Consider the following 10,709-nt stretch of genomic DNA (forward strand, 5'->3'; position numbering starts at 1 on the left):
CAACATAATTCTGGGTGCCGTTTACAAACCATAAGTGCTAATGACTCCATTCCTTTTTGTGGTTGTAGGGGCTGTTGATTGGAGTACACTAAAACAAACCTGACCTCTCTAGGACATTCAGAAGCCAAGTTATAAGCCCACAAATGTGTAACTGGACTACTTCTTTAAAATGACACCAGATCCGGTGACCTTTGGGACATGGTTTGACCCCCTTAGGAAAGTGCCATCATCATGAAACGTTCAGATCACTTACAACTCAATAGATTCTACCTTCCTGTAACGTTTGAGCCTGATTGGACCTTGTTTTCACACAAATGAACCCAGAATGATGTGAAATTGTGCTCCTTGCAACATAATTCTGGGTGCCATTTAAAAACCATAAGTGCTAATGACTCCATTCCTTTTTGTGGTTGTAGGGGCTGTTGATTGGAGTACACTAAAACAAACCTAACCTCTCTAGGACATTCAGAAGCCAAGTTATAAGCCCACAAAGGTGTAACTGGACTACTTCTTTAAAGTGACACCAGATCCGGTGACCTTTGGGACATGGTTTGACCCCCTTAGGAAAGTGCTATCATCATGAAACGTTCAGATCACTTACAACTCAATAGATTCTACCTTCCTGTAACGTTTCAGCCGGATTGGACCTTGTTTTCACACAAATGGACCCAGAATGATGTGAAATTGTGCTTCGTGCAACATAATTCTGGGTGCCATTTAAAAACCATAAGTGCTAATGACTCCATTCCTTTTTGTGGTTGTAGGGGCTGTTTATTGGAGTACACTAAAATAAACCTGATCTCTCTAGGACATTCAGAAGCCAAGTTATAAGCCCACAAATTTGTAACTGGACTACTTCTTTAAATTGACACCAGATCCGGTGACCTTTGGGACATGGTTTGACCCCCTTAGGAAAGTGCTATCATCATGAAACGTTCAGATCACTTACAACTCAATAGATTCTACCTTCCTGTAACGTTTCAGCCTGATTGGACCTTGTTTTCACACAAATGGACCCAGAATGATGTGAAATTGTGCTTCGTGCAACATAATTCTGGGTGCCATTTACAAACCATAAGTGCTAATGACTCCATTCCTTTTTGTGGTTGTAGGGGCTGTTGATTGGAGTACACTAAAACAAACCTAACCTCTCTAGGACATTCAGAAGCCAAGTTATAAGCCCACAAAGGTGTAACTGGACTACTTCTTTAAAGTGACACCAGGCCCGGTGACCTTTGGGACATGGTTTTACCCCCTATAGGAATGTGCGATCATCTTGAAACGTTCAGATCACTTACAACTCAATAGATTCTACCTTCTTGTAGCGTTTCAGCCTGATTGGACCTTGTTTTCACACAAATGGACCCAGAATGATGTGAAATTGTGCTTCGTGCAACATAATTCTGGGTGCCAATTACAAAACATAAGTGCTAATGACTCCATTCCTTTTTGTGGTTGTAGGGGCTGTTGATTGGAGTACACTAAAACAAACCTGATCTCTCTAGGACATTCAGAAGCCAAGTTATAAGCCCACAAATGTGTAACTGGACTAATTCTTTAAAGTGACACCAGATCCGGTGACCTTTGCGACATGGTTTGACCCCCTTAGGAAAGTGCTATCATCATGAAACGTTCAGATCACTTACAACTCAATAGATTCTACCTTCCTGTAACGTTTCTGCCTGATTGGACCTTGTTTTCACACAAATGAACCCAGAATGATGTGAAATTGTGCTTCGTGCAACATAATTCTGGGTGCCATTTACAAACCATAAGTGCTAATGACTCCATTCCTTTTTGTGGTTGTAGGGGCTGTTGATTGGAGTATACTAAAACAAACCTGATCTCTCTAGGACATTCAGAAGCCAAGTTATAAGCCCACAAATGTGTAACTGGACTAATTCTTTAAAGTGACACCAGATCCGGTGACCTTTGCGACATGGTTTGACCCCCTTAGGAAAGTGCTATCATCATGAAACGTTCAGATCACTTACAACTCAATAGATTCTACCTTCCTGTAACGTTTCTGCCTGACTGGACCTTGTTTTCACACAAATGAACCCAGAATGATGTGAAATTGTGCTTCGTGCAACATAATTCTGGGTGCCATTTACAAACCATAAGTGCTAATGACTCCATTCCTTTTTGTGGTTGTAGGGGCTGTTGATTGGAGTATACTAAAACAAACCTGATCTCTCTAGGACATTCAGAAGCCAAGTTATAAGCCCACAAATGTGTAACTGGACTACTTCTTTAGACACCAGATCCGGTGACCTTTGGGACATGGTTTGACCCCTTTAGGGAAGTGCTATCATCATGAAACGTTCAGATCACTTACAACTCAATAGATTCTACCTTCCTGTAATGTTTCAGCCTGATTGGACCTTGTTTTCACACAAATGGACCCAGAATGATGTGAAATTGTACGTCGTGCAACATAATTCTGGGTGCCATTTACAAACCATAAGTGCTAATGACTCCATTCCTTTTTGTGGTTGTAGGGGCTGTTGATTGGAGTACACTAAAACTAACCTGATCTCTCTAGGACATTCAGAAGCCAAGTTATAAGCCCACAAATGTGTAACTGGACTACTTCTTTAAATTGACACCAGATCCGGTGACCTTTGGGACATGGTTTGACCCCCTTAGGAAAGTGCTATCATCATGAAACGTTCAGATCACTTACAACTCAATAGATTCTACCTTCCTGTAACGTTTCAGCCTTATTGGACCTTGTTTTCACACAAATGAACCCAGAATGATGTGAAATTGTGCTTCGTGCAACATAATTCTGGGTGCCATTTAAAAACCATAAGTGCTAATGACTCCATTCCTTTTTGTGGTTGTAGGGGCTGTTGATTGGAGTACACTAAAACAAACCTGATCGCTCTAGGACATTCAGAAGCCAAGTTATAAGCTCACAAATGTGTAACTGGACTACTTCTTTAAATTGACACCAGATCAGGTGACCTTTGGGACATGGTTTGACCCCCTTAGGAAAGTGCTATCATCATGAAACGTTCAGATCACTTACAACTCAATAGATTCTACCTTCCTGTAACATTTCAGCCTGATTGGACCTTGTTTTCATACAAATGAACCCAGAATGATGTGAAATTGTGCTTCGTGCAACGTAATTCTGGGTGCCATTTACAAACCATAAGTGCTAATGACTCCATTCCTTTTTGTGGTTGTAGGGGCTTTTGATTGGAGTACACTAAAACAAACCTAACCTCTCTAGGACATTCAGAAGCCAAGTTATAAGCCCACAAAGGTGTAACTGGACTACTTCTTTAAAGTGACACCAGGCCCGGTGACATTTGGGACATGGTTTGACCCCCTATAGGAATGTGCGATCATTTTGAAACGTTCAGATCACTTACAACTCAATAGATTCTACCTTCCTGTATTGTTTCAGCCTGATTGGACCTTGTTTTTACACAAATGAACCCAGAATGATGTGAAATTGTGCTTCGTGCAACATAATTCTGGGTGCCATTTAAAAACCATAAGTGCTAATGTCTCCATTCCTTTTTGTGGTTGTAGGGGCTGTTGATTGGAGTACACTAAAACAAACCTGATCGCTCTAGGACATTCAGAAGCCAAGGTTTAAAACCACAAATGTGTAACTGGACTACTTTAAAATGACACCATATCCGGTGACCTTTGGGACATGGTTTGACCCCCTTAGGAAAGTGCTATCATCATGAAACGTTCAGATCACTTACAACGCAATAGATTCTACCTTCCTGTAACGTTTCAGCCTGATTGGACCTTGTTTTCACACAAATGAACCCAGAATGATGTGAAATTGTGCTTCGTGCAACATAATTCTGGGTGCCATTTAAAAACCATAAGTCTAATGACTCCATTCCTTTTTGTGGTTGTAGGGGCTGTTGATTGGAGTATACTAAAAAAAACCTGATCTCTCTAGGACATTCAGAAGCCAAGTTATAAGCCCACAAATTTGTAACTGGACTACTTCTTTAGACACCAGATCCGGTGACCTTTGGGACATGGTTTGACCCCCTTAGGGAAGTGCTATCATCATGAAACGTTCAGATCACTTACAACTTAATAGATTCTACCTTCCTGTAATGTTTCAGCCTGATTGGACCTTGTTTTCACACAAATGAACCCAGAATGATGTGAAATTGTGCTTCGTGCAACATAATTCTGGGTGCCATTTAAAAACCATAAGTGCTAATGACTCCATTCCTTTTTGTGGTTGTAGGGGCTGTTGATTGGAGTACACTAAAACAAACCTAACCTCTCTAGGACATTCAGAAGCCAAGTTATAAGCCCACAAATGTGTAACTGGACTACTTCTTTAGACACCAGATCCGGTGACCTTTGGGACATGGTTTGACCCCTTTAGGGAAGTGCTATCATCATGAAACGTTCAGATCACTTACAACTCAATAGATTCTACCTTCCTGTAATGTTTCAGCCTGATTGGACCTTGTTTTCATACAAATGAACCCAGAATGATGTGAAATTGTGCTTCGTGCAACGTAATTCTGGGTGCCATTTACAAACCATAAGTGCTAATGACTCCATTCCTTTTTGTGGTTGTAGGGGCTGTTGATTGGAGTACACTAAAACTAACCTGATCTCTCTAGGACATTCAGAAGCCAAGTTATAAGCCCACAAATGTGTAACTGGACTACTTCTTTAAATTGACACCAGATCCGGTGACCTTTGGGACATGGTTTGACCCCCTTAGGAAAGTGCTATCATCATGAAACGTTCAGATCACTTACAACTCAATAGATTCTACCTTCCTGTAACGTTTCAGCCTTATTGGACCTTGTTTTCACACAAATGAACCCAGAATGATGTGAAATTGTGCTTCGTGCAACATAATTCTGGGTGCCATTTAAAAACCATAAGTGCTAATGACTCCATTCCTTTTTGTGGTTGTAGGGGCTGTTGATTGGAGTACACTAAAACAAACCTGATCGCTCTAGGACATTCAGAAGCCAAGTTATAAGCTCACAAATGTGTAACTGGACTACTTCTTTAAATTGACACCAGATCCGGTGACCTTTGGGACATTGTTTGACCCCCTTAGGAAAGTGCTATCATCATGAAACGTTCAGATCACTTACAACTGAATAGATTCTACCTTCCTGTAACATTTCAGCCTGATTGGACCTTGTTTTCATACAAATGAACCCAGAATGATGTGAAATTGTGCTTCGTGCAACGTAATTCTGGGTGCCATTTACAAACCATAAGTGCTAATGACTCCATTCCTTTTTGTGGTTGTAGGGGCTTTTGATTGGAGTACACTAAAACAAACCTAACCTCTCTAGGACATTCAGAAGCCAAGTTATAAGCCCACAAAGGTGTAACTGGACTACTTCTTTAAAGTGACACCAGGCCCGGTGACATTTGGGACATGGTTTGACCCCCTATAGGAATGTGCGATCATCTTGAAACGTTCAGATCACTTACAACTCAATAGATTCTACCTTCCTGTATTGTTTCAGCCTGATTGGACCTTGTTTTTACACAAATGAACCCAGAATGATGTGAAATTGTGCTTCGTGCAACATAATTCTGGGTGCCATTTAAAAACCATAAGTGCTAATGTCTCCATTCCTTTTTGTGGTTGTAGGGGCTGTTGATTGGAGTACACTAAAACAAACCTGATCGCTCTAGGACATTCAGAAGCCAAGGTTTAAAACCACAAATGTGTAACTGGACTACTTTAAATTGACACCATATCCGGTGACCTTTGGGACATGGTTTGACCCCCTTAGGAAAGTGCTATCATCATGAAACGTTCAGATCACTTACAACGCAATAGATTCTACCTTCCTGTAACGTTTCAGCCTGATTGGACCTTGTTTTCACACAAATGAACCCAGAATGATATGAAATTGTGCTTCGTGCAACATAATTCTGGGTGCCATTTAAAAACCATAAGTCTAATGACTCCATTCCTTTTTGTGGTTGTAGGGGCTGTTGATTGGAGTATACTAAAAAAACCTGATCTCTCTAGGACATTCAGAAGCCAAGTTATAAGCCCACAAATTTGTAACTGGACTACTTCTTTAGACACCAGATCCGGTGACCTTTGGGACAAGGTTTGACCCCCTTAGGGAAGTGCTATCATCATGAAACGTTCAGATCACTTACAACTTAATAGATTCTACCTTCCTGTAATGTTTCAGCCTGATTGGACCTTGTTTTCACACAAATGAACCCAGAATGATGTGAAATTGTGCTTCGTGCAACATAATTCTGGGTGCCATTTAAAAACCATAAGTGCTAATGACTCCATTCCTTTTTGTGGTTGTAGGGGCTGTTGATTGGAGTACACTAAAACAAACCTAACCTCTCTAGGACATTCAGAAGCCAAGTTATAAGCCCACAAATGTGTAACTGGACTACTTTAAATTGACACCAGATCCGGTGACCTTTGGGACATGGTTTGACCCCCTTAGGAAAGGGCTATCATCATGAAACGTTCAGATCACTTACAACTCAATAGATTCTACCTTCCTGTAAAGTTTCAGCCTGATTGGACCTTGTTTTCACACAAATGGACCCAGAATGATGTGAAATTGTGCTTCGTGCAACATAATTCTGGGTGCCATTTAAAAACCATAAGTGCTAATGACTCCATTCCTTTTTGTGGTTGTAGGGGCTGTTGATTGGAGTACACTAAAATAAACCTGATCTCTCTAGGACATTCAGAAGCCAAGTTATAAGCCCACAAATGTGTAACTGGACTACTTCTTTAAATTGACACCAGATCCGGTGACCTTTGGGACATGGTTTGACCCCCTTAGGAAAGTGCTATCATCATGAAACGTTCAGATCACTTACAACTCAATAGATTCTACCTTCCTGTAACGTTTCAGCCTGATTGGACCTTGTTTTCACACAAATGGACCCAGAATGATGTGAAATTGTGCTTCGTGCAACATAATTCTGGGTGCCATTTACAAACCATAAGTGCTAATGACTCCATTCCTTTGTGTGGTTGTAGGGGCTGTTGATTGGAGTACACTAAAACAAACCTAACCTCTCTAGGACATTCAGAAGCCAAGTTATAAGCCCACAAAGGTGTAACTGGACTACTTCTTTAAAGTGACACCAGGCCCGGTGACCTTTGGGACATGGTTTTACACCCTATAGGAATGTGCGATCATCTTGAAACGTTCAGATCACTTACAACTCAATAGATTCTACCTTCTTGTAGCGTTTCAGCCTGATTGGACCTTGTTTTCACACAAATGGACCCAGAATGATGTGAAATTGTGCTTCGTGCAACATAATTCTGGGTGCCATTTACAAACCATAAGTGCTAATGACTCCATTCCTTTTTGTGGTTGTAGGGGCTGTTTATTGGAGTACACTAAAACAAACCTGATCACTCTAGGACATTCAGAAGCCAAGTTATAAGCCCACAAATGTGTAACTGGACTACTTCTTTAAATTGACACCAGATCCGGTGATCTTTGGGACATGGTTTGACCCCCTTAGGAAAGAGCTATTATCATGAAACCTTCAGATCACTTACAACTCAATAGATTCTAGCTTCCTGTAACGTTTCAGCCTGATTGGACCTTGTTTTCACACAAATGAACCCAGAATGATGTGAAATTGTGCTTCGTGCAACATAATTCTGGGTGCCATTTAAAAACCATAAGTGCTAATGACTCCATTCCTTTTTGTGGTTGTAGGGGCTGTTGATTGGAGTACACTAAAACAAACCTGATCTCTCTAGGACATTCAGAAGCCAAGTTATAAGCCCACAAATGTGTAACTGGACTACTTCTTTAAATTGACACCCGATCCGGTGACCTTTGGGACATGGTGTGACCCCCTTAGGAAAGTGCTATCATCATGAAACGTTCAGATCACTTACAAATCAATAGATTCTACCTTCCTGTAACGTTTCAGCCTGATTGGACCTTGTTTTCACACAAATGGACCCAGAATGATGTGACATTGTGCTTCGTGCAACATAATTCTGGGTGCCATTTAAAAACCATAAGTTCTAATGTCTCCATTCCTGTTTGTGGTTGTAGGGGCTGTTGATTGGAGTACACTAAAGCAAACCTGATCGCTCTAGAACATTCAGAAGCCAAGTTATAAGCCCACAAATGTGTAACTGGACAACTTCTTTAAATTGACACCAGATCCGGTGACCTTTGGGACATTGTTTGACCCCCTTAGGAAAGTGCTATCATCATGAAACGTTCAGATCACTTACAACTCAATAGATTCTACCTTCCTGTAACGTTTCAGCCTGACTGGACCTTGTTTTCACACAAATGAACCCAGAATGATGTGAAATTGTGCTTCGTGCAACATAATTCTGGGTGACATTTAAAAACCATAAGTGCTAATGACTCCATTCCTTTTTGTGGTTGTAGGGGCTGTTGATTGGAGTATACTAAAACAAACCTGATCTCTCTAGGACATTCAGAAGCCAAGTTATAAGCCCACAAATGTGTAACTGGACTACTTCTTTAGACACCAGATCCGGTGACCTTTGAGACATGGTTTGACCCCCTTAGGAAAGTGCTATCATCATGAAACCTTCAGATCACTTACAACTCAATAGATTCTACCTTCATGTAACGTTTCACCCTGATTGGACCTTGTTTTCACACAAATGAACCCAGAATGATGTGAAATTGTGCTTCGTGAAACATAATTCTGGGTGCCATTTAAAAGCCATAAGTGCTAATGACTCCATTCCTTTTTGTGGTTGTAGGGGCTGTTGATTGGAGTACACTAAAACAAACCTGATCGCTCTAGGACATTCAGAAGCCAAGTTATAAGCCCACAAATGTGTAACTGGACAACTTCTTTAAATTGACACCAGATCCGGTGACCTTTGGGACATGGTTTGACCCCCTTAGGAAAGTGCTATCATCATTAAACATTCAGATCACTTACAACTCAATAGATTCTACCTTCCTGTAACGTTTCAGCCTGATTGGACCTTGTTTTCACACAAATGAACCCAGAATGATGTGAAATTGTGCTTCGTGCAACATAATTCTGGGTGCCATTTACAAACCATAAGTGCTAATGACTCCATTCCTTTTTGTGGTTGTAGGGGCTGTAGATTGGAGTACACTAAAACAAACCTAACCTCTCTAGGACATTCAGAAGCCAAGTTATAAGCCCACAAAGGTGTAACTGGACTACTTCTTTAAATTGACACCAGATCCGGTGACCTTTGGGACATGGTTTGACCCCCTTAGGAAAGTGCTATCATCATGAAATGTTCAGATCACTTACAACTCAATAGATTCTACCTTCTTGAAACGTTTCAGCCTGATTGGACCTTGTTTTCACACAAATGAACCCAGAATGATGTGAAATTGTGCTTCATGCAACATAATTCTGGGTGCCATTTAAAAACCATAAGTGCTAATGACTCCATTCCTTTTTGTGGTTGTAGGGGCTGTTGATTGGAGTATACTAAAACAAACCTGATCTCTCTAGGACATTCAGAAGCCAAGTTATAAGCCCACAAATGTGTAACTGGACTACTTCTTTAGACACCAGATCCGGTGACCTTTGGGACATGGTTTGACCCCCTTAGGAAAGTGCTATCATCATGAAACGTTCAGATCACTTACAACTCAATAGATTCTACCTTCCTGTAACGTTTCAGCCTGATTGGACCTTGTTTTCACACAAATGAACCCAGAATGATGTGAAATTGTGCTTCGTGCAACATAATTCTGGGTGCCATTTAAAAACCATAAGTGCTAATGTCTCCATTCCTTTTTGTCTTTCTAGGGGCTGTTGATTGGAGTACACTAAAACAAACCTGATCACTCTAGGACATTCAGAAGCCAAGTTATAAGCCCACAAATGTGTAACTGGACTACTTCTTTAAATTGACACCAGATCCGGTGACCTTTGAGACATGGTTTGACCCCCTTAGGAAAGTGCTATCATCATGAAACCTTCAGATCACTTACAACTCAATAGATTCTACCTTCATGTAACGTTTCACCCTGATTGGACCTTGTTTTCACACAAATGAACCCAAAATGATGTGAAATTGTGCTTCGTGCAACATAATTCTGGGTGCCATTTAAAAGCCATAAGTGCTAATGACTCCATTCCTTTTTGTGGTTGTAGGGGCTGTTGATTGGAGTACACTAAAACAAACCTGATCACTCTAGGACATTCAGAAGCCAAGTTATAAGCCCTCAAATGTTTAACTGGACAACTTCTTTAAATTGACACCAGATCCGGTGAGCTTTGGGACATGGTTTGACCCCCTTAGGAAAGTGCTATCATCATGAAACGTTCAGATCACTTACAACTCAATAGATTCTACCTTCCTGTAACGTTTCAGCCTGATTGGACCTTGATTTTCACACAAATGGACCCAGAATGATGTGAAATAGTGCTTCGTGCAACATAATTCTGGGTGCCATTTACAAACCATAAGTGCTAATGACTCCATTCCTTTTTGTGGTTGTAGGGGCTGTTGATTGGAGTACACTACAATAAACCTGATCTCTCTAGGACATTCAGAAGCCAAGTTATAAGCCCACAAATGTGTAACTGGACTACTTCTTTAAATTGACACCAGATCCGGTGACCTTTGGGACATGGTTTGACCCCCTTAGGAAAGTGCTATCATCATTAAACGTTCAGATCACTTACAACTCAATAGAATCTACCTTCCTGTAACGTTTCAGCCTGATTGGACC

The sequence above is a fragment of the Nothobranchius furzeri genome, chromosome 4 (genome assembly GCF_043380555.1).
Source record: "Nothobranchius furzeri strain GRZ-AD chromosome 4, NfurGRZ-RIMD1, whole genome shotgun sequence".
NCBI classification, from domain to species: Eukaryota; Metazoa; Chordata; class Actinopteri; order Cyprinodontiformes; family Nothobranchiidae; genus Nothobranchius; species Nothobranchius furzeri.